This window comes from Pseudophryne corroboree, chromosome 4 (genome assembly GCF_028390025.1).
Source record: "Pseudophryne corroboree isolate aPseCor3 chromosome 4, aPseCor3.hap2, whole genome shotgun sequence".
Lineage (NCBI taxonomy): Eukaryota > Metazoa > Chordata > Amphibia > Anura > Myobatrachidae > Pseudophryne > Pseudophryne corroboree.
In genome coordinates this window covers 791,969,882-791,994,793 of record NC_086447.1, presented here as the reverse complement: position 1 = coordinate 791,994,793, position 24,912 = coordinate 791,969,882, and the positions used below count along the sequence as shown (strand labels likewise).

The following is a 24,912-nucleotide window of genomic DNA, read 5'->3' as shown; positions in this document are numbered from 1 at the left end:
CTATTTGTGGTACCGAAGCCGGACGGCTCGGTAAGACCTATTCTAAATCTGAAGTCCTTGAACCTGTACATAAAGAAGTTCAAGTTCAAAATGGAGTCACTCAGAGCAGTGATAGCGAACCTGGAAGAAGGGGACGTTATGGTGTCCTTGGACATCAAGGATGCGTACCTCCACGTTCCAATTTACCCCTCACACCAGGGGTACCTCAGGTTCGTTGTACAAAACTGTCACTATCAGTTTCAGACGCTGCCGTTCGGATTGTCCACGGCACCTCGGGTCTTTACAAAGGTAATGGCCGAGATGATGATTCTTCTTCGAAGAAAAGGCGTATTAATTATCCCATACTTGGACGATCTCCTAATAAGGGCAAGGTCCAGTGAACAGCTAGAGAGGGGATTAGCACTGTCTCAAGAAGTGCTAAAACAGCACGGCTGGATTCTGAATATTCCAAAATCCCAGTTAATGCCGACAACTCGTCTGCTGTTCCTAGGGATGATTCTGGACACGGTTCAGAAAAAGGTTTTTCTCCCGGAGGAAAAAGCCAAGGAGTTGTCCGAGCTTGTCAGGAACCTCCTAAAACCAGGAAAGGTGTCTGTACATCAATGCACAAGAGTCCTGGGAAAAATGGTGGCTTCTTACGAAGCAATTCCATTCGGCAGATTCCATGCACGAATTTTCCAGAGGGATCTGTTAGACAAATGGTCAGGGTCGCATCTTCAGATGCACCAGCGGATAACCCTGTCTCCAAGGACAAGGGTATCTCTTCTGTGGTGGTTGCAGAGTGCTCATCTATTGGAGGGCCGCAGATTCGGCATACAGGATTGGATCCTGGTGACCACGGACGCCAGCCTGAGAGGCTGGGGAGCAGTCACACAAGGAAGAAACTTCCAGGGAGTGTGGACGAGCCTGGAAACGTCTCTTCACATAAACATTCTGGAACTAAGAGCAATCTACAATGCTCTAAGCCAGGCAGAACCTCTGCTTCAAGGAAAACCGGTGTTGATCCAGTCGGACAACATCACGGCAGTCGCCCATGTGAACAGACAGGGCGGCACAAGAAGCAGGAGTGCAATGGCAGAAGCTGCAAGGATTCTTCGCTGGGCAGAGAATCATGTGATAGCACTGTCAGCAGTGTTCATCCCGGGAGTGGACAACTGGGAAGCAGACTTCCTCAGCAGACACGACCTTCACCCGGGAGAGTGGGGACTTCATCCGGAAGTCTTCCACATGCTGGTAACCCGTTGGGAAAGACCAATGGTGGACATGATGGCGTCTCGCCTCAACAAAAAACTGGACAGGTATTGCGCCAGGTCAAGAGATCCGCAGGCAATAGCTGTGGACGCGCTGGTAACGCCTTGGGTGTACCAGTCGGTGTATGTGTTTCCTCCTCTGCCTCTCATACCAAAAGTTTTGAGAATTATACGGCAAAGAGGCGTAAGAACGATACTAGTGGTTCCGGATTGGCCAAGAAGGACTTGGTACCCGGAACTTCAAGAGATGATCACGGAAGATCCGTGGCCTCTACCTCTAAGGAGGGACTTGCTTCAGCAGGGTCCCTGTCTGTTTCAAGACTTACCGCGGCTGCGTTTGACGGCATGGCGGTTGAACGCCGGATCCTAAAGGAAAAAGGCATGCCGGAAGAAGTCATTCCTACTTTGATTAAAGCAAGGAAGGAAGTAACCGTGCAACACTATCACCGCATTTGGCGAAGATATGTTGCGTGGTGCGAGGATCGGAGTGCTCCGACGGAGGAATTTCAACTGGGTCGATTCCTACATTTCCTGCAATCAGGATTGTCTATGGGTCTCAAATTGGGATCTATTAAGGTTCAAATTTCGGCCCTGTCGATTTTCTTTCAAAAAGAATTGGCTTCAGTTCCTGAAGTCCAGACTTTTGTTAAGGGAGTGCTGCATATACAGCCTCCTGTGGTGCCTCCAGTGGCACCGTGGGATCTCAATGTGGTTTTGGAATTTCTAAAATCTCATTGGTTTGAACCACTAAAAAAGGTGGATTTAAAATATCTCACATGGAAAGTGACCATGTTACTAGCCCTGGCTTCGGCCAGGAGAGTGTCAGAACTGGCAGCTTTATCTTACAAAAGCCCATATCTGATTTTCCATTCGGACAGGGCAGAACTGCGGACTCGTCCGCATTTTCTCCCTAAGGTGGTGTCAGCATTTCATCTGAACCAGACTATTGTAGTGCCTGCGGCTACAAGTGACTTGGAGGACTCCAAGTTACTGGACGTTGTCAGAGCATTAAAAATATATATTGCAAGGACAGCTGGAGTCAGAAAATCTGACTCGTTGTTTATATTGTATGCACCCAACAAGATGGGTGCTCCTGCGTCTAAGCAGACGATTGCTCGTTGGATCTGTAGCACAATCCAACTTGCACATTCTGTGGCAGGCCTGCCACAGCCTAAATCTGTAAAGGCCCACTCCACAAGGAAGGTGGGCTCATCTTGGGCGGCTGCCCGAGGGGTCTCGGCATTACAACTTTGCCGAGCAGCTACGTGGTCAGGGGAGAACACGTTTGTAAAATTTTACAAATTTGATACTCTGGCTAAGGAGGACCTGGAGTTCTCTCATTCGGTGCTGCAGAGTCATCCGCACTCTCCCGCCCGTTTGGGAGCTTTGGTATAATCCCCATGGTCCTTTCAGGAACCCCAGCATCCACTAGGACGATAGAGAAAATAAGAATTTACTTACCGATAATTCTATTTCTCGGAGTCCGTAGTGGATGCTGGGCGCCCATCCCAAGTGCGGATTATCTGCAATAATTGTACATAGTTATTGTTAACTAATTCGGGTTATTGTTAGGAAGCCATCTTTCAGAGGCTCCTCTGTTATCATACTGTTAACTGGTTTTGATCACGAGTTGTACGGTGTGATTGGTGTGGCTGGTATGAGTCTTACCCGGGATTCAAAATTCCTCCCTTATTGTGTACGCTCGTCCGGGCACAGTACCTAACTGGCTTGGAGGAGGGTCATAGGGGGAGGAGCCAGTGCACACCACCTGATCGGAAAGCTTTACTTTTGTGCCCTGTCTCCTGCGGAGCCGCTATTCCCCATGGTCCTTTCAGGAACCCCAGCATCCACTACGGACTCCGAGAAATAGAATTATCGGTAAGTAAATTCTTATTTTTTGCATGCAGGGTAAATAATGTATGTTTTTGCGGGATGTGGTAAGGTGACTGCTGCTCGAGATCCCGGCCGACGCCAGAATCCTGACTGTATAACAGCCTGACAGTCGGCATGCCGACTAACAGGGTCTAATCCCACTCTTTGGTGTCCATGACACCCATAGAGTGGGAACAGAACCGAGCTCGCTGCATGGCGAGCACAGTGAGCCCGCATGGGGCTTTGTTGCCCTTGCCCCCCACCCCGCTGGCATTATGCTGCCGGGATTCCGGGGTCGGCATGCTGACCACCGGAATCCCCAGCACCGGTCTCCCCTACTCAACCCATTTTTTTTCATGCAGCCTAGAAATGCTGGACAACTTTATTTTTTACTCTTCAGTGTAGACTTGAGCTACTGTACAGTAGGACACACCCATCTCACATCTAATTCTCTGTACATTTTATATCTAATACCCCCTTTTTTTTGTTTTCCCAATGTTCTACCTGAAGGATCCTGTTTACCCCTTAGCTAGTTCCCTACCTTTATTCTGCACCTTAAACCAACAGTTGTGTACACTTCCTCTCTCTAGAAAGCCATTTAAGATGTAGCATTATCAGTAAAACTAATTGGTTATTAATAAGTCTGATTACCGTAGCAAACAGTGATATAAGATCAGGACTGTTTCTGAGATCAATAACTACTTTTATGAAATGTCACTTGTACTGGGTCATATACTGTATATACTGTACATACACTTATCTTCTATTAACTGAAATAGTTATTGGTGTGAATAAGGACAATTTATTAAAACAAGAAAAGAGATAATGTGGAGAGAGATACAGGAGTCTATGTACTAAGACTTGGAGAGTCAATCAGCGCCTAACTGTCATGTTACAGGCTGTGTTTGCAAAAAGAAAGTTAGGAGCTGATTGGTTGGTACCTTACCTCCATCCACTTTATCTCTCTCCAACAGTTAGTACAGGCTTGGCCAACCTGTGGATCTCCAGCTGTTGTGAAACTATAAGTCCCAGCATGCCCTGCCACAGTTTGCTATTAAGGGATGCTAAAACTGTGGAAGGGCATACTGGGATATGTACTTTCACAACATCTGGAAAGTCACAGGTTGGCCAGGCCTTGCTTAGTACATAGACCGCTTTATCTCTCTCCACTTTATCTCTTTTCAAGCTCCCAGAGACTTTACAGTATCAAAAGCTGTAGAGGACAATGCAACACAAGGTAAAAGCATATTGGCCCTCATTCCGAGTTGTTCGCTCGCTAGCTGCTTTTAGCAGCATTGCACACGCTCGGCCGCCGCCCTCTGGGAGTGTATCTTAGCTTAGCAGAATAGCGAACGAAAGATTAGCAGAATTGCTACTAAATAATTCTTTGCAGTTTCTGAGTAGCTCCAGACCTACTCACAGATTGCGATCAGCTCAGTCCGTTTAGTTCCTGGTTTGACGTCACAAACAAGCCCTGCGTTCGGCCAGCCACTCCCCCGTTTCTCCAGATACTCCTGCGTTTTTCCCTGACACGCTTGCGTTTCTTTGCAAATGCCGGGAAAACGCTGAGTTGCTTCCCAGAAACGCCCCTTTCCTGTCAATCATTTACCGAACAGCAGTGCGACTGAAAAGCGCTGCTGAAGCCACAGCAAAACTGCTAAGTTTTGTGTTAAATAACTAAGCGCATGCGCCCTGCGTGCCTTGCGCATGCACAATTAGCAACAAATCGCAGCATAGCGAAAATCGGCAACGAGCAAACAACTCGGAATGACCCCCATTGTGGCTTCCAATCAAATCAGCCTGGTTGTTGTCATCTGGAACGTTCTAAAATGTGAAAATGTTTTTGCCAATGCTCTAATAAGGATTTTTATTTTATAAATTGAAAAGTAAGCAATAGAGCCTCATAGAGTGATAGAACATTTGTTTTGACAGGTATTTGAAGAGACTGTCGTTCTTTTATTTATGGTTTCTGTTTGTGGTTTTGCATTAGGTTATTTTTTTTTTTTGCACAAAGTGGCCTTTATGGGAGAGAAACATAAACTAGAGCTACACGGTAGGCAAACTGTGTCTACAGCTTCTGGGGAACTACAAGTACCAGCCCTGGTACACCATCTTTATTCTGTACCTTGATTTTTTTTGTTTGTTCTTCTCCTCATTTATGTATTGTTTGTGAAACCCCATAGAGCACATATAAACTTTTATTGCCACGTTTCTATATATAATTATGAACAGGTGTATGGTAGCTTCTTTACTTCACTACCCCCAGTTTGATGAATAGAAATTAATATAGTTTGAATGTACAGTATGATCTATACAATTATTAACTGGTGATGTCAGCTGAACCATTAACTGTTCTTACTCACACGCTGTACAGAACAAAGGTGAAAGCAGTTTAGTTTCAAGGTAGTGATTACAGAGCTTTTATTTACAGGGTAATCTGCTGTCATACCTCACCACTGCTTCTGATTTAAGTAGTACAGTCCTGTGTTGTTAAGGCGGGTACACACTACCCGACAGCGGAACGGCGGCGATGGACGAGTATATCATTGAACGATATACTGCGTACACACTCAGCGTTATCGTTCAACAGTATCGTTCAGTGACGCCATCGCCACCATTCCCGAACATGCACCTCAGCCCGACATTGACGGGTTGAGCTGCATGTCAGCTCAATATTGGTGACCGCTGAGTGACGTGCGGGAGCGAGCATCGTTCATCAGTCTGACCCCCACACACTGGCCGATTTCAAGCTAAAAATAAACGGGTATGGGTCATTAGGTCGGCCACACTTAGGTTGACCACTATTGGTCGGCATGCAGTAGGTCGACATGGTCAATATGTTGACATGGAAAAAGGTCAACATGAGTTTTTTTTTACTGTTTTTTGGTGTCGTTTTCTTTGTAACGTGATGGGGAACCCCAATTAATGCACTGTGTCCCTCGCATGCCTCGGGCAAGGTGCCTCGTTCCACTGGCGCTGCGCTCGGCACAGGTTACTGTTCCCAATTGTAGTCCACGTGGATCGTAAAGTATGAAAAAGTGCAAAAAAAATTTTTTTAAGTGAAAAACTCATGTCGACCTTTTTTCCATGTCGACCTATTGACCATGTCGACCTAATGCATGATGACCAACAGTGGTCGACCTAAGTGCTGTCGACCTAATGACCGTAACCCAAATAAACGATAATGACATAAATGTCGTTATCGTTTATTTTTAAAGCAGAAATCGGCTTGTTTGTGTGTAGGCCCCTTAACTGTGGTCAGAATTGGTAGATTGGGATTAATGCTATGCTGTGATGGGCGCACCTGGGCACAACATTCTTAAGATACTTTTCAGGTGCATGCGTCTTCATTTCCCGACCCAAGTCGTTGGCAGTTATATTCTTTGAACGTACTATTTTCAATAAAGATTAAACTAAACTAAAATTGAGCTCACACTTTTGAAAATGGTTTGACAGATAATGTTTCTATTTGTGGTTTCTGCATAATGGGGGTTATTCAGAGTTTTTAGCAAACCAAAAAAGCACCCTAATGGACAAAACCAAATTGCACTACAGGTGGGGCAGCTGTAACATGTGCACAAAGATTTAGATTTAGGTGGGTTGTATTTAAACTGAAATCTAAATTACAATGTAAAAATAAAGTAGCCAGTATTTACCATGCACAGAAACAATGTATCGGACACCCTCACTCCCTGTTATACCTGCCTTTTGGAAAAAGACGCCCTGTTGGCGTTGAAACGCGTTAGGATACAGGTGTACCCTCTCATCATCTGAAGTCCAGCTCAAACTGAGCCAATACAGGAGATCAGTCCTTGACGGCCGCTGTGCCTGACAGCTTTCTACCGCCCAGCTGACGCTCAGGTGCCGGGGCTCCGGTGCCTTCTGATCTCGTCGGCGGCATATTTAAGTGAGGCTGATTTGGAGCCCGGCAAGGAGGTGCAGTCCTAACATCGCCATTCAGAGCGTGGCTGGCTTCTACACACAGCCAGCGCAATATATCCGTGGCTCCAACAGTTCCTCTTCTACACCAGGTGAAGTGCAGGGAGGCTCAATCGGAGCTGCCCATGGGAGGTCAGCCCAGCCGTTTCAGGTGAGAGCTCACTTACATCGTGTCACAGAGGTAACATCTAGCGGTCCGGGTCCGACAGCCTGTGCACGGCTGCTTTTCACTCTAACCCGGCGGCTACTGCAGACACCGCTCTCCCTCCCCCGTGCTGGGGTAAACGGCTGGCTGTAATAACATCACTCCGGGCTCTCCCTGCTAACACCACCACAGCAGCTTGGTTTTGGTGGACACAGCTCATCTGTCTATCCCTGCATTTATTTGAGTGCTTAAAACCCATCATAAGGACGCTTTCCATTACAGGAATATTGGAACTGATATATGTCCGTATGGAACAAGGACTGTTTGGGACTTCTACATAATAAGTGAGTTACTATTGGCACACAGACCCATTTGTTGGTTACAAGAGCGTAATAATTATTACCATTATTGTTGAATTCATCACAATATTTTTTGGGGCCATATGTCATAATTATTAAATAATATCTGCATTATTATAATTCATTTGGGCATAGTGATCATGTACCGTGTAGATTTATGATAATTTATTTATATTAATTGTACTCCCGGGAGAATTGCTGCTAATTTTTATAATAAATGTTTTTTCTTTGATTGTTGAGCGCAACTTGGTTTCTGTTCGTATTGAGTGTTTCTTTGAGGGATTGGCATTCCCTCTCCAAGTCGCTGCTGACAATCACATACACCACCCACCAAGCGCACAGTTTTATCGCTCTTACAGAAACAATGTTACCTACCCAAATCTAAATCTCTCTGTACATGTTACATCTGCCCCACCTGCAGTGCAGCATGGTTTTGCCCAATTGCTTACTTTTTTTGTTTGCTAACAACTGTGAATAACCCCATATGTTTTTATTCCCATTTGGAAATAGGAGTCTGTTATGGTGCGTTCAGTAGGCAAGTTGGCACTGCACTGATATGGGACTCATAGACAACACACAAATGCATGCCAATATTACAGATATGGGGAGAGCTGTAAGGAACATTCCTGCCCTAACAGCGCAGGAGACAGAATTTTGCGTGTCATCCTTGTGCAGGGGCCATGCTAATCTTCTCTGTATCGTTCCAATTTTAGTATATGTGCTGCCAGAAGACAGAAGTGGGGCTGTGTCTGGAAGTCAGCCAGCCAGTAGAAGCTGTCAGCGGAGGAAGGGGGCAGTGCCTCTCAGCAGCTAGACACACACTCTAGGAGAGTAAAAGAAGAAGAAATACAGCGCTAAATAATAATATATATTCACAATAAAAAAGTAATTTTAATATACTATTAAACTACAGAATTTCAATTCACACGATAAAACACATTTAAAAAAGTGTGTGAATGCAGCGAATGAAAAGGTGCCTGTGGGAGAGTGGTGTTGGGTAAAGTCCCAAGCAGGGTAAATATCTGATTTCAAATGACAGGCTTATATATACTCAGTTCATTTATCCACAGGCACCTTTTCATTCGCTGCATTCACACACTTTTTTAAATATGTTTTATCGTGTGAATTAAAATTCTGTAGTTTAATAGTATATTAAAATTACTCTTTTATTGTGAATATATAGTACGATTTAGCGCTGTATTTATTCTTCTTTTATCTTTATTGGTTTGGGAGACTGACAATCTCCCGTTACACAGCTGCTGGTCTTAAGGCTGGTATACACGGGAGAGATGTGTGCTGAGCGATGCGGGGGAGGACGGGGGGGGGCGCTCATTTCATGAAATGAGCGACGTGCTAGATTGGCCTGCATGCAGGCTCAATCTAGCACCGGCGATAGCGATGCGCGGGGACGCGCATCGCTATCGCTGTGGGGGGTACACACGAGTGATCTGTGCTTAAAATCTAAGCAATCTAGTCAGATTGCTTAGATTTTAAGCATGGATCTCTCCGTGAGTACCCCCCTTAACACTCATTAGAGCGCCTGAAATTATATTGGCTATATAATCTATTTGCATCCACTCTATGAGATTATATAATAGATTTGTGGTTCGTGTGATTGGTCAAGGGATATACAGTTCTGTGGCACATTAGTAATAAAAGATGATGATTTTATTAGCCTGGTTGGGATGTCTATATTTTACTAATACAACGGGTTGGTGTTAAGAACTCTGGGACATGTTGCTTCCCAATATTTAAAAGTCATATCAACGTAACCATGGGGTGTATTCACCTATGAAATATTGGGACTTCTGAAATATTAGGAAACCCAAATCTCCCCTTAACAAATATCCTTGAGTTTCCATATTCTGTACCAAACTTGGTTACCATAGTGAGCAGGTACATACCTTCCACCTTCTTGGGCAAATATACCAACTGCGAGAGTGTAAGGTAGTCTACTTAAATCAGAACATATATGATATATACTGTACACAGCACGAGCATGCGGTATATTATCATATGTTTAAGACATAAATAGGTAAAAACTGACAAATCTTAGGCTGAATGTGCCAAGTTCTTGTTCTAAAGCTGACCACCTCCACTGTGTCACACACCATAGGATTTCAAGTGAGCACTGTTCTATTCAAAGACAATGACTAAGCAGTGCTCCACCGCTCTGGACTGATGAGGAAATCAGATCATGCATAAAGCTGGGACACGTGAGGTAGACAGAGTAAGTACACTTGAAAACAAAGGGTAATGAGAATGCTTCTCATGATAGCTTACTGTATATTCTAATTGGAAGCAGGCACAGCTGAAACATGAGGAGTGTGGCACAGAATGAAGGGTGCCGTAGTGTGGGTAGTATAGGTGGGAATAGACTATGCTGTAATAGCATTACTTTTTTAAACATTTGTTATATAGCATTTTAATGTCTTAACAGAGTATTTCAGAGACCATTTAGGTTGTGTGGAGAGTGATCAGTTATGGAAAGGAATTTATAAGTAGATAACAGCACTAGAGAAGACTTGTAGATGTGATAGGTAGTTACCCAATAAAAGGTGAGAGAGGCCACAGGGAGTTTCCTGAGCCTTCTCCTGGTGCCATGGCTCCACACTAAACCTCTGCCAAGCCAACACTCCCCCTCTGACTCACTCTCTCAGTCTCACTCCTCTCCCTACTACTACTGTCTACTGCAGGGAAAGGAATTTATAAGTAGATAACAGCACTGGAGAAGACTTGTAGATGTGATAGGTAGTTACCCAATAAAAGGTGAGAGAGGCCACAGGGAGTTTCCTGAGCCTTCTCCTGGTGCCATGGCTCCACACTAAACCTCTGCCAAGCCAACACTCCCCCTCTGACTCACTCTCTCAGTCTCACTCCTCTCCCTACTACTACGGTCTACTGCAGCCTCCAGTGACCGTGTTTCTGTAGCTAGCCATCAGAAGGAAGTGGCATGCTTTATATACTACTTAGAACATCACTTACTCCTTTCCCATTCCCACCAGCTGAAGGCCGCTCACACCCCCTTCACTTAGTGACAGCATCAGCATGGCAGCATGTAAGTCGCATGCTGATGTGGTCACTGGGACTGTAGACAGTCACTGTGAGTGGCTGTCTCAGTGACCGCAAGAATCAAGTTAATACCTTGGTTTTGGTGCCAGAAAACCATGGAATTTGGGCAGCGGAAATTGGATTCCCCAGGAGAAAATGAGTAGGTGTAGAGAGGGGTTCCATTCAATTTGCCGGCTGTCGTGATCCCGGGCGGTCAGGATGCCGGCAATGCTGACAGCCGGAATACCAGCGCACAGGGACTGTTTACACTTGTGGGTGTCCATGACACCCGTAGAGTGGGAACAGAATCGAGCCCGCAGGTAGCGAGTGTAGCGAGCACGCAAGGGACTCATACCGCTCGCCCCTCTATAGGGCGGGATGCAGCTGTTGGGATACTGACTTTCAGCACCTTGCCTGGCGGGACTACGTATGTAATCAACAGAGAGAAAGTAAATTTAGCCGGTGCCTTGTATAGCAGTGTCGATTAGCTAGGTTGTTTATTGGGATTTATGCATTTATTTTCTGGTTTTGTCTATCTGGACATTGAGTTTCCTCGTAATAGATCTCAAGCCTTTTACGTTGGTTTATCTATCTACCTTCTTCTGCTTTCCCCAGTTTTTTTTTTAAATGTATTTATTCAAATTTTTCAATTATACACAAAAAGTCTGAAAAGGTACAGTCTCCTTAGCACTACTAATTGCGGCTGTAAAGTATTTCTAGAATTGGAGAAACAGTACAATATACATATCCAATACTTAATAAACAAAACATTCAAACAACTAGACAAAGACAAGGAAGGGGAGGGGGGGGGGGGTACATATATTGAATCAGGCTACATATTACCCGCCAGGGCTGCTTTATGGCATATCACACTCTAAACCATTTGCTCCATCGATTTGGATCTGTGATGGAGTTTTAAGGTTGTCAAGACTCACGTAATATATCTATCCACTAGGGACTCATACAGTAAGTTGAGGGGAAAAGGGGATGCATATCTCTCTCAGGGTCGTTCTATTCAGCGAATCGAAAAATGTAAGGATATGAGATTTAAGCATGGGATCTAGAACTTCTATAAACGGTCCCCACTTCTTATAGAATAGGTGAGCCTGTTTGTCCACATCATACAAGGCAGATTGTCTATCATAATACATAGTTGACTTCACCATACCCAGAAGTTGTTCTAGCCTGGGGGGGGATCTGTGAATCCATTGCGTCAGAATGGCCTTCTTTGCCAGTGTAAGAAACACATAGAGGAAGGGGTGCAAGGGGAGAATCTTAGCCGATAGTTCCCCATAGGGGAGATGCAAACCCAGTAGTATCCTAGGTGACAGGGGAAGACGCAACCCGAATTTACTGTTTAGATACCATAAAATTTTATTCCAAAATCTCTGTATCTTGGGGCAACTCCAAAATACATGCATCAAGGTTGCATGGGGCGCCCTGCATTTAAGACATTGTCCCGAATCTAAAGGCACCATATGACTCCTCTGACTAGGGGATATGTAAGCTCGATTTAAAAATTTTACATGGATCTCCTGTAGGTTCGAGGAATGTAGAGCTTTAAAAATACCTGGTAGAGGGCGGAAAAAATCTGTTAGGGACCCTTGCATAGATAAGTCTATCCTCCATTTTTCGAACATCTGACTCCATAACTTATCCACAACACAAGGAAGAAGGTCCCAATATAGCCATTTCGTTTTATAGGGTAACTTTGTAGTTCGAGTGAGTAAAGAGGTGAGGAAGTCAGAACCTCCAGGGTGAATTAACGGGTTAGGGAGGGATTGTACATAATGCCTAACTTGGAGATACATGAAAAATTCCGATCGATGTACAGTGCTTTCCCCAGTTATGTCTTTATATCATCAGCAAGAGTTGATTTGCACTGTGCTGCGTTATAAGACAAAGCTGCTTTCATAACAGAATTTAGCGCAAGTAGAGCTATGCACTATACTGTAATTTGTTCAGGCAACGGTTCTATCTAAGCTGTAATACAGCAAATAAAATACATGTTGCCTATGTGCTTGAATAATGAATTCTGTCGTCATTAGAATTTTGGAACTACATTTGGAGAATCTGACAGGTCTGTTGACGTTAGAAGCCAGCATTTGGTGCGGGACTGCACAGATAACGCTCAGATAAAACGCCTCCGTTACTGATTGATGAATACGATATTGCCAATTGGATCCTACTTGCAAGACTTTAAAGCCCCTGAGCGCGACAGATCTTACTGTACCTTGCACAACATTAATATGAATTTTAGATTAAATCCATGCTGATAAGTGGATACTAGGATGTGCTTTTGCTATCAAAAGACGTAAAGTGACCTATGCTATTATTGTTTATCCTTCTTTTTGTTAAGGTTTTATTTAAAAACTTATATGATCTTATTTATTACAGGTCAGGCTGACACCGATTTTCCTTCCTTCTGAGTTTTCTTTGGATAATACATTTAGTATAAAAATAAAGTGAAAGAGTAACATTTTCCATTTGTAATATTTTTTTCTTTGTAGAAGCGGACGTTTTCTCTTTTATAATAGCAAAAAATATAATACAAACACACACACACCCATAGTATGTTTGTCAACACAAAAGTGCATCAAAGTGTATAGTCTTTTTTTAATAGGACAATGAGCTGTGCTTTAGGTGGTGTTATAAAGACGTAGCACTGTATTTTATAAGAAATAAAAATATGGTATTTTTTGCTGAAAACACATGACCTGTAAGTTCATACTGCTCCTTAATAATGTACTCACAAGTGTGATCACCAAGGGGCCTATTTATGAATCTGAAGATCATTCAGAAACTCCAGACTTGCCTCCTTTTTGTTGCTCCTCTTCAGGAGAAGCCTGGAGTGGAGATGCTGTTGGCCTCTTCAGGGGGCATGTCCAGGCTCTCACGTCATTAGCAATTGCCATTATTTAGCAACGTCCTCTCTATATGGACCCACAATTCCCTGTATGATCTCCCCATCCTGCCTACTTCACTAGGAAGTGGGTGGAATTTGGGATATCCACCCCATCTTCCAAGGGTGCGGGGGAATACCCGAAAGATCTTGAGTCTCCCACACCTAGGGGTATATGCAATTGCGGTCGAATTGCCGCAAATGTCGAAAAACGGGGCATTTTCGACACACACAAAAATATTCGACAATGCAATACAGTAGTTTTCAACAAAAAAACGGACTTTTCAGATTCGACTTTTTAAAATTCGACAGTTGTCAAATTCGACATGTCTGCAATGGTAAAAATGCGGCTTTTCGACAAAAGTATATTCAATTGAAGAATGTCTATTCGACAACAGTGCTTTTCGACAATAATTTCGTCAATTTCATTTCGCCTCACTTTGCTGGCGGAATCTAATAAAAAAAATTAAAAACATGGGGGGGTTTTGTGTTTTTTTTTATTGCTAATAGCATATCTATTTATATTAGAAGGGATTGGTTTGTCTATTAGGAGACACAACTATTATTTATATATTTTTTAAAATAATATTTTTTTTTAACTGACTAAAATAGAGAGAGCATGGTTTTCAGTGGAATGGGTTAAAATCCAGGAAAAAAAAGCGTGGGGTCCCCCCTCTTAAGCATAACCAGCCTCGGGCTCTTTGAGCCGGTCCTGGTTGTAAAAATACGGGGGGAAATTGGACAGGGGATCCCCCGTATTTTTAGAACCAGCACCGGGCTCTGCGTCCAGTCCTGGTGCAAAAAGGACAAAAAGCGAAGGGGTCCCCCGTATTTTTAACTTCAGCACCGGGCTCCACTAGTCAGAGAGATAATGCCACAGCCGGGAGACACTTTTATATCTGTCCCTGCGGCCCTGGCATTAAATCACTAACTAGTCACCACTGGCCGGGGTACCCTGGAGGAGTGGGGACCCCTTAAATAAAGGGGTCCCCCCCCTCCAGCTACCCAAGGGCCAGAGGGGAAGCCCGAGGCTGTCCCCCCCCCATCCATGGGCTGCGGATGGGGGGCTGATAGCCTTGTGTAAACTCAAAGAATATTGTTTTTTTGCAGAAGAACTACAAGTCCCAGCAATCCTCCCCCACAAGCTGGTACTTGGAGAACCACAAGTACCAGCATGCGGGGGGGAAACAGGCCCGCTGGTACCTGTAGTTCTACTGCAAAAAAATACCCAAATAAAAACAGGACACGCACACCGTGAAAGTAAAACTTTATTACATACATGCTGACACACACATACTTACCTATGTTCACACGCCGACCTCTGTCCACGTCTCCAAGTAGAATCCGGGGTACCTGAAAATAAAATTATACTCACCTAAATCTAATGTGTCCTGTTCTTTTTTTTTTTGTAATCCACGTACTTGGCAAAAAAACAAACCGCATACCCGATCCACGCACTGAAAGGGGTCCCGTGTTTACACATGGGACCCCTTTCCCCGAATGCTGAGACCCCCCGTGACTCCTGTCACAGAGGGTCCCTTCAGCCAATCAGGGAGCGCCACGTCGTGGCACTCTCCTGATTGGCTATGCGCGTCTGAGCTGGCAGACAGCGCATCGCAAAGCCGCTCCATTATCTTCAATGGTGGGAACTTTGCAGTCAGCGGTGAGGTTACCCGCGGTGTAAAAAATACGGAGGACCCCTACGCTTTTTGTCCCCCGTTTTTTTTGCACCAGGACCGGACGCAGGGCCCAGTGCTGGTTCTAAAAATACGGGGGATCCCCTGTCAATTTCCCCCCCGTATTTTTACAACCAGGACCGGCTCAAAGAGCCCGAGGCTAGTTATGCTTAGGAGGGGGGACCCCACGCAATTTTTTTTCATTTTTTTTAACCATTTTTGTGCCGTCCGAAAATTCGAATCCAGAACGCACTTATCCGTCAATTGGTCCGTTTTTCGACAGCGGGACTGTCGAATCCGTTTTTAATTGAATATGTCGAATTCCGGCACCCGCCGGTCGGGATTCGACGGTCGAATTGTGTCGAATTTAAAAACGGGCGAAAAAAAGCTGCAATTCACCCGGAATTGCATATACCCCCTAGAGTAGGTAAGTGTGAGAAACAGCAAGTTTTAATGTAGTTGTAATGATATTCATACTGCATTGTCACAGTGTTTTTTATTATTATTATTATTATTATGATGATGATGATGATGGTATTTGACCTTCCTGTTCTATCCATATTTTGACACACACACACACACACACACACACACACACACACACACACACACACACACACACACACACACACACACACACACATTTCAAAAAAAGTTTGTTTATGATATAGAATGACCTGTATTCAATAAGGACGAGTTCCTCTCCAATTACTGAATTAACTTTATGAATATTACTTTGCAATTCACATGCAAATTATAATTCAACTTTTTGGATCACAATTTTACAATAATTCAGTTCAGTGAAGGAGCTTTTATCTACAATAATGTTGTTCTGCAGAATTATTATCACACTTCTATTATCTCCTGGTCATAGGTTCCCATATTTTCTTTGGCTGTACTACCATAATATGTTGCAAGGCTACAGTATCTCTTCAACTCCAGATAACCCCTCCCTTTCACGCACCTGTTTCATCCTATAAAATGATTTGTGCAGATTCCAGCCAGTGTTTCATTCTGAGAGACAAATGCAACACCATTAGATGGCAGGGAATGCTGGTCCTTGTAGTGCTACAAAAGAGGCATTTGGGGTATCTCCTTGTAAGATAGTTCTTGATTTAAAAACACATGAATGTATGACCCAATATAGGGACTCTCATTGTTTAGAGTTAGAAGACGCACCATTAAGTGTCGAGAAGCCTATTATATTTGCAAGTATGTGTTTAGCTATTAAAGCTTTGCCCTTTAAAATGTTAGTATCAGTCACACTGGGAATCGGTGACTTTTGGAAGTTAATAAACTTCTAAGACCTCTGTATTCTATTTACAAATAGAATGTCAGCTTTTTACTGGTTTATATCACTGTGCTAGGGAAAAACAGCGGGCCTGATTCAGACCCTGACTGTAGTATTTATGTTCATACATGTGCAGTACGGGTCTGCGACATTGGTCACAATATGACATCAGACTGACAGTCTGCTGCCATTTCGGAACAGGAAGGGGGAGACGACGGCCTTTGTTTCTCAAAATGGAGCTGTGTTACCGCTGTTGTTGGGGAAGGATGAGGCCATGATCTCCGTCTGAAGCTTGATAATTACAAGTTTTCTTTAGTTTGTTTCTTCAGACTGCCATTACTGATTTATAGTGCTGCTCAGTTTAGTAATAATGTGACTACAGTTGCAACCATCGGATCTCCTGCCGGCTTCTGTGATCCGCTGCGGTGTCTGAAGACATCGTATCGGATTGCCCTCTGTAAACATTGGTCATCTGAGTGACCCCCAGGTTATTAAGGATGTGTTTTTACGCTGCGAAAGCCAACAAAGCGGCTTGCGTACATCTTGGAGTCTGGCCCATAGCCACATGAGGGTAGTTAGCAGATTATACATACCTCCCAACATGACCCTCTCCAGGAGGGACAGAATGCTCTGCTTCTGGACTTCTATCTTAATTTATGATTGCCGGAACCTGTGTTGAACATGTTAATGGATAAGAAAGATGTTTCAGCACAGGTGATGGCAATCATACATTTAGAGGGAAGTTCAGGAGCAGAGCTGTCTGTCCCTCCTGGAGGGGGTCATGTTGGGAGGTATACAGATATGCTTTGTAAACCTCTCTAAAGCACCCTACACATTGTCCGATCCGCCGCCGAGCTGCGTGACGGCGGATACAGGCGACCCGGCGGCGGGGAAGGGGGGCAGTGAAGTTTCTTCACTCCAACCGTCACATGGCTCCATACAAGTGCAGGCAAATATGGACGAGATCATCCATATTGGCCTGCATGCACAGCCGACGGGGCACCAGCGATGAACGAGCGCGGTGCCGCGCATCGTTCATCGCAGGTGACTTCACACTCAAAGATATGAACGTTATCTCGTTCAATAATGAACGAGATCGATCATATCTTTGAGGATTGGCGGCCAGTGCGTAGGGCCTATAAGCTTCTCCTGAATCATAATGTACTGTACCCTCCCCCTCCCCTCGCTTCCCCACCATCACATGACATGCTAAGAGTATGAGAGGGTGATTTGCAGCAATACTTTGCAATTGCTAGAAAAGTTTTGAAAAGGAGGACAGAAAAAAAATGCATGCTTAGAATGTACTTACTCTGTAAAGTTCTAAAAAAAAATCTGTGTAGGTTTGCTGCTGAATGGGATACATGTGCTAATTTTAAAAGCAAAAAGTAATTTGCATCACGTTAATGGTACTCTTGACCTTATCCACTGGCTGTTGCAGAAGGATTAAGGTCACCACCTGACCCAGGTTGACTGGTTGCACCTTGGCAAATCGTTTTAGAGCAACATAATGAGTCTGGATCATGGTAGAAGGAACATTGTGCCAGATCTTTTTAAGGTTTTGGTATACGAATGATCTTAGTGAGCATATATATTACTTATCTACTCTCTCGTATTGTCTGGGAGTTCTCCTGGCATCCAAGAAAAGTAGGCCAACCTCCCACGTTCCGTGCACTTGTGATGTGGATGATGACAGGACCTGATGACGTGCTTTCCAGTGAAACCTCGTTATGGCTTTTATTACTGCTTCATGATACCGCAAATCGCTTAAATACAGAACATTAGCAGGAGCCCATGGAACCTTGCAGAGCTACAAAAAAAAAGAGAAAAAAGTCCAAATCTCTGTCAGAGGACATAAACAGAGGCCCTAGATTATCACTATTACACAACTGTAAATGTCCAAGACTCAAGATCTAAAACGGCTCAATTTTTAAGCTGCCCAAACTCTCTCTCTGTGGATCCTTTTAACTCAAACACACTGTCACTGCAAAATGTAAAGCTGCCAAACTATATAATCAAAATGCAGATTTGTTTAGGCTGGGCAAGAAATTTGGTTGCTTATGTAACCCCATCAATGTGTGAGGCCAACGGAAATAAGAAAAATGGGGCGCTTTGTGATTGGCCAAATCATAGGAATTATGACGCTTAGTTACTGTTACACAGTTCTACTACATGAAGATTTAAGTACTAATAACAGTGTTTCCTTCTGTTTAGCTATCTGTCCCATGCAAAACTGATCAACAAGTCCATAGCACCGGCTTATGTAGGTTGTAGTTTCTCACCTGAGACTGCAAGCATGCTTTACCAACCCTACCTATAGCAACACACTGTATATACCATCAGCATGATCCCACCACAACCTTACGGTTCTGCCGCAGAATTACATTCAACTTGCAAGTGGCTATGCTGTTCTAAGAAAGGGTTACATTTCAATTTATTGACCGGAGTAAACATGCAGCATTGATTCTGCATTTATCTCTCCACCCCATTAATCATTTTGGATTTTCCACCCTGAGATTAAATAAGCAAGTGAGTGGCTGCACAAGCTGATTCATGCACTGTTGAGAAATATTTTTGGCTGCGTGTTGGAATTTCATTTGTCAGATAAGCACTTTTTAGATTTTATTTATATATATATATATATATATATATATATATATTACAATGGGAACACCAAGTGTGTGTAGTTGTGCTTTTTTTTTTTTTATATAGAATTGTTGTTGTTTTTTTTTTTTTTATTATTATTATTATTATTATTATTATGGTGTTTCGTGACCTCCTCCCCCTTTTTCTGTTTGTAATTTACACACATGATTTTAATTTGTAAATGGTTAATTGACTGTTAGAAGTAAGTTGCTTAGACTATGATGAAGAAATGTGATCTTTTGTTATTAAAGTTTGGTATTTTATAAGGATGGCCTGTACTGAATAAGAATTATTTTCCTTTCAGTTACTGAATGGACTTTATGGAGTCAGATTAATTAGTAGTGAGCTGGCTTGCCCTGTGAGTAATTGCGCACATATGACACACTGATGGTAGCCCTGAGAATGTGAATTGTTGTTTGTATTCCCATAGTGCTGAGTACAGAATTCGCTATTTCTCTGACGTCCTAGTGGATGCTGGGAACTCCGTAAGGACCATGGGGAATAGCGGCTCCGCAGGAGACTGGGCACAACTAAAGAAAGCTTTAGGACTACCTGGTGTGCACTGGCTCCTCCCTCTAAGACCCTCCTCCAGACCTCAGTTAGAATTTTGTGCCCGGCCGAGCTGGATGCACACTAGGGGCTCTCCTGAGCTCCTAGAAAAGAAAGTATATTTTAGGTTTTTTATTTTCAGTGAGATCTGCTGGCAACAGACTCACTGCTACGAGGGACTTAGGGGAGAGAAGCGGACCTACCTGCTTGCAGCTAGCTTGGGCTTCTTAGGCTACTGGACACCATTAGCTCCAGAGGGATCGAATACAGGCCCAGCCTCGGTCGTCCGGTCCCGGAGCCGCGCCGCCGTCCCCCTTGCAGAGCCAGAAGCAAGAAGAACGTCCAGGAAATCGGCGGCAGAAGACTCCGGTCTTCATTAAGGTAGCGCACAGCACTGCAGCTGTGCGCCATTGCTCCCTGTGCACACCACATACTCCGGTCACTGATGGGTGCAGGGCGCTGGGGGGCGCCCTGGGCAGCAATTAGAGTACCTTAAGAGTGGCAAATCACACATAATATAGCCTAATAAGCTATATATGTGTAAAATACCCCTGCCACATTATGATTATAAGAGCGGGAGAAGTCCGCCAAAAAAGGGGCGGGGCTATCTCCCTCAGCACACTGGCGCCATTTTCTCTTCACAGTGCAGCTGGAAGACAGCTCCCCAGGCTCTCCCCTGTAGTTTTCAGGCTCAAAGGGTTAAAAAGAGAGGGGGGGCACTAAATTTAGGCGCAAATCTGTGTATTATAGCAGCTATAAGGGAAAAATCACTGTGGGTAGTGTGAATCCCTGCATTATATAGCGCTCTGGTGTGTGCTGGCAAACTCTCTCTCTGTCTCCCCAAAGGACTTTGTGGGGTCCTGTCCTCAGTCAGAGCATTCCCTGTGTGTGTGCGGTGTGTCGGTACGGCTGTGTCGACATGTTTGATGAGGAGGCTTATGTGGAGGCGGAGCAGATGCCGATAAATGTGATGTCACCCCCTGCGGGGTCGACACCTGAGTGGATGGACATGTGGAAGGAATTACATGACAGTGTCAACTCCTTACATAAAAGGTTTGACGACATAGCAGATGTGGGACAGCCGGCTTCTCAGCCCGTGCCTGCCCAGACGTCTCAAAAGCCATCAGGGGCTCTAAAACGCCCGCTACCTCAGATGGCAGACACAGATGTCGACACGGATATTGACTCCAGTGTCGACGACGATGAGACTACTGTACATTCCAATAGAGCCACCCGTTACATGATTACGGCAATGAAAAATGTGTTGCACATTTCTGATATTACCCTAGGTACCACAAAAAGGGTATTATGTTTGGGAAGAAAAAAGCTTCCAGTGGTTTTTCCCCCATCTGATGAACTAAATGTGTGAAGAAGCGTGAGTTTCCCCCGATAAGAAACTGGTAATTTCTAAAAGGTTACTAATGGCGTACCCTTTCCCGCCAAAGGATAGGTCACGTTGGGAGACATCCCCTAGGGTGGATAAAGCGCTCACACGTCTGTCAAAGAAGGTGGCACTACCGTCTCAGGACACGGCCGCCCTAAAGGAGCCTGCAGATAGAATGCAGGAGGCTATCCTGAAGTCTGTATGTACACACTCAGGCATTATACTGAGACCAGCTATTGCTGCAGCATGAATGTGCAGTGCTGCAGCTGCGTGGTCAGATTCTCTGTACCTTAGACAGGGACACTATATTGCTAACCATAGAGCATATTAAAGACGCAGTCTTATACATGAGAGATGCACAGAGGGATAATTGCCGACTGGCATCTAACATAAAAGCAATGTCCATTTCTGCCAGGAACTCGGCAGTGGACAGGTGATGCTGATTCTAAAAGGCACATGGAAGTTTTGCCTTACAAGGGTGAGGAGTTGTTTGGGGATGGTCTCTCGGACCTCGTTTCCACAGCTACAGCTGGGAAATCAACATTTTGCCCCATGTTCCCTCACAGCCATAGAAAGCACCGTATTATCGGGTACAGTCCTTTCGGCCCCACAAAGGCAAGCGGGTAAAAGGCGCGTCCTTTCTGCCCAGAGGTAGAGGGAAAAAGCTGCAGCATACAGCCAGTTCCCAGGAACAAAAGTCCTCCCCCGCTTCCTCTAAGTCCACCGCATGACGCTGGGGCGCCAGGTACGGTGGGGGACCATCTCAAGAATTTCAGCGACCAGTGGGCTCGCTCACGGGTGGATCCCTGGATTCTACAGGTAGTATCTCAGGGGTACAAGCTGGAATTCGAGACGTCTCCCCCACGCCGTTTCCTCAAATCTGCTTTGCCGACAGCTCCCTCAGACAGGGAGGCAGTGCTGGAGGAAATTCACAAGCTGTATTCGCAGCAGGTGATAGTCAAGGTACCCCTTCTTCAACAGGGACAGGGTTACTATTCCACAATGTTTGTGGTACCGAAACCAGACGGTTCGGTGAGACCCATTTTAAATTTGAAATCCTTGAACACTTATATACGAAGGTTCAAGTTCAAAATGGAATCGCTCAGGGCGGTTATTGCAAGCCTGGACGAAGGGGATTACATGGTATCACTGGACATCAAGGATGCTTACCTGCATGTCCCCATTTACCCCCCTCACCAGGAGTACCTCAGATTTGTGGTACAGGACTGTCATTACCAATTCCAGACGTTGCCGTTTGGTCTGTCCACGGCGCCGAGGGTATTTACCAAGGTAATGGCAGAGATGAAGATACTCCTTCGAAGGAAGGGAGTTATAATTATCCCGTATTTGGACGATCTCCTTATAAAGGCGAGGTCCAGGGAACAGTTGTTGATCGGAGTAGCACTAGCTGGGGCAGTGCTACAAAAGCACGGCTGGATCCTGAAGTCATCTCTAGTCAGAGACCTCCTAAAACCAAAACAGGTGTCGGTGCACCATTGCACGCGAGTCCTGGGAAAGATGGTGGCTTCTTACGAAGCAATTCTATTCGGAGGGTTCCATGCAAGGATCTTTCAGTGGGATCTGTTGGACAAGTGGTCCGGATCGCATCTTCAGATGCATCGGCTGATAACCCTGTCTCCAAGGGCCAGGGTGTTGCAGTTGTGATGGCTGCGGAGTGCTCATCTTCCAGAGGGCCGCAGATTCGGCATACAGGACTGGGTCCTGGTGACCACGGATGCCAGCCTTCGAGGTTGGGGGGCAGTCACACAGGGAAGAAACTTCCAAGGACAATGGTCAAGTCAGGAGACTTCCCTACACGTAAATATTCTGGAACTAAGGGCCATTTGCAATGCCCTAAGTCAGGCAAGACCCCTGCTTCAAAACCAGCCGGTGCTGATCTAGTCAGACAACATCACGGCGGTCGCCCATGTAAACCGACAGGGCGACACAAGAAGCAGGATGGCAATGGCAGAAGCCACAAGGATTCTCCGATGGGCGGAAAATCATGTGTTAGCACTGTCAGCAGTGTTCATTCCCGGAGTGGACAACTGGGAAGCAGACTTTCTCAGCAGACACGACCTCCACCCGGGAGAGTGGGGACTTCATCCAGAAGTTTTCCAAATGATTGTACACCATTGGGAAGGGCCACAGGTGGACATGATGGCGTCCCGCCTCAACAAAAAGCTAAAATGTTATTGCGCCAGGTCAAGGGACCCTCAGGCGATAGCTGTGGACGCTATGGTAACACCGTGGGTGTACCAGTCGGTGTATGTGTTCCTTCCTCTGCCTCTCATACCCAAGGTACTGAGAATAATAAGAAGGAGAGGAGTAAGAACTATACTCGTGGTTCCGGATTGGCCAAGAAGATCTTGGTACCCAGAACTTCAAGAAATGATCTCAGAGGACCCATGGCCTCTGCCGCTCAGACAGGACCTGCTGCAGCAATGGCCCTGTCTGTTCCAAGACTTACCGCTGCTGCGTTTGACGGCATGGCGGTTGAACACCGGATCCTAAAGGAAAAGGGCATTCCGGATAAAGTCATTCCTACGCTGATTAAGGCTAGGAAAGATGTGATCGCAAAATATTATCACCGCATATGGCGAAAATATGTTGCTTGGTGTGAGACCAGGAAGGCTCCAACGGAGGAATTTCAACTGGGTCGATTTCTGCACTTCCTACAGTCAGGAGTGACTATGGGCCTAAAATGGGTTCCAGTAAGGTCCAGTTTTCGGCTCTGTCCAATTTCTTCCAAAAGAACTGGCTTTATGGCCTGAAGTTCAGACTTTTGTTAAGGGAGGGCTGCGTATTCAGCCCCCGTTTGTGCCTCCAGTGGCACCGTGGGATCTCAACGTGGTGTTGGATTTCCTGAAGTCGCATTGGTTTGAACCACTTAAATCCGTGGAGCTAAAATACCTCACGTGGACAGTGGTCATGCTATTGGCCTTGGCGTCGGCCAGGCGTGTATCTGAATTGGCGGTTTTGTCATGCAAATGCCCTTATCTGATTTTTCATAATGATAGGGCGGAATTGAGGACTCGTTCCCAATTTCTCCCAAAGGTGGTTTCAGCTTTTCAGTTTAACCAGCCTATTGTGGTGCCTGCGGCTACGCGTGACTTGGAGGATTCCAAGTTGCTGGACGTAGTCCGGGCCCTAAAAATCTATGTTTCCAGGACAGCTGGAGTCAGAAAGACTGACTCGCTATTTATCCTGCATGCACCCAACAAGTTGGGTGCGCCTGCTTCAAAGCAAACTATTGCTCGCTGGATCTGTAGCGCGATTCAACTTGCACGTTCTGCGGCTGGACTGCCGCATCCTAAATCTGTAAAAACCCATTCCACGAGGAAGGTGGGCTCTTCTTGGGCGGCTGCCCGAGGGGTCTCGGCTTTACAACTTTGCCGAGCAGCTACTTGGTCGGGGTCAAACACATTTGCTAAATTCTACAAGTTTGATACCCTGGCTGAGGAGGACCTAGAGTTTGCTCATTCGGTGCTGCAGAGTCATCCGCACTCTCCCGCCCGTTTGGGAGCTTTGGTATAATCCCCATGGTCCTTACGGAGTTCCCAGCATCCACTAGGACGTCAGAGAAAATAAGATTTTACTCACCGGTAAATCTATTTCTCGTAGTCCGTAGTGGATGCTGGGCGCCCGTCCCAAGTGCGGATTGTCTGCAATGCTTGTATATAGTTATTGTTTAACTAAAGGGTTATTGTTGAGCCATCTGTTGAGAGGCTCAGTCATATTTCATACTGTTAACTGGGTATAGTATCACGAGTTATACGTGTGATTGGTGTGGCTGGTATGAGTCTTACCCGGGATTCCAAATCCTTTCCTTATTGTGTCAGCTCTTCCGG

At 45.1% G+C, this 24,912-nt stretch overlaps 1 protein-coding gene and 1 pseudogene across 5 annotated transcripts in view; one reads left to right on the top strand and one right to left on the bottom strand.

Annotated features, from left to right (window-relative positions):
- Positions 1 to 24,912, top strand: part of THADA (THADA armadillo repeat containing) — a 1,252,206-nt gene that overhangs the window by 727,741 nt on the left and 499,553 nt on the right. The window lies entirely within an intron of this gene.
- Positions 8,199 to 8,298, bottom strand: LOC134913590 (U6 spliceosomal RNA; annotated as a pseudogene).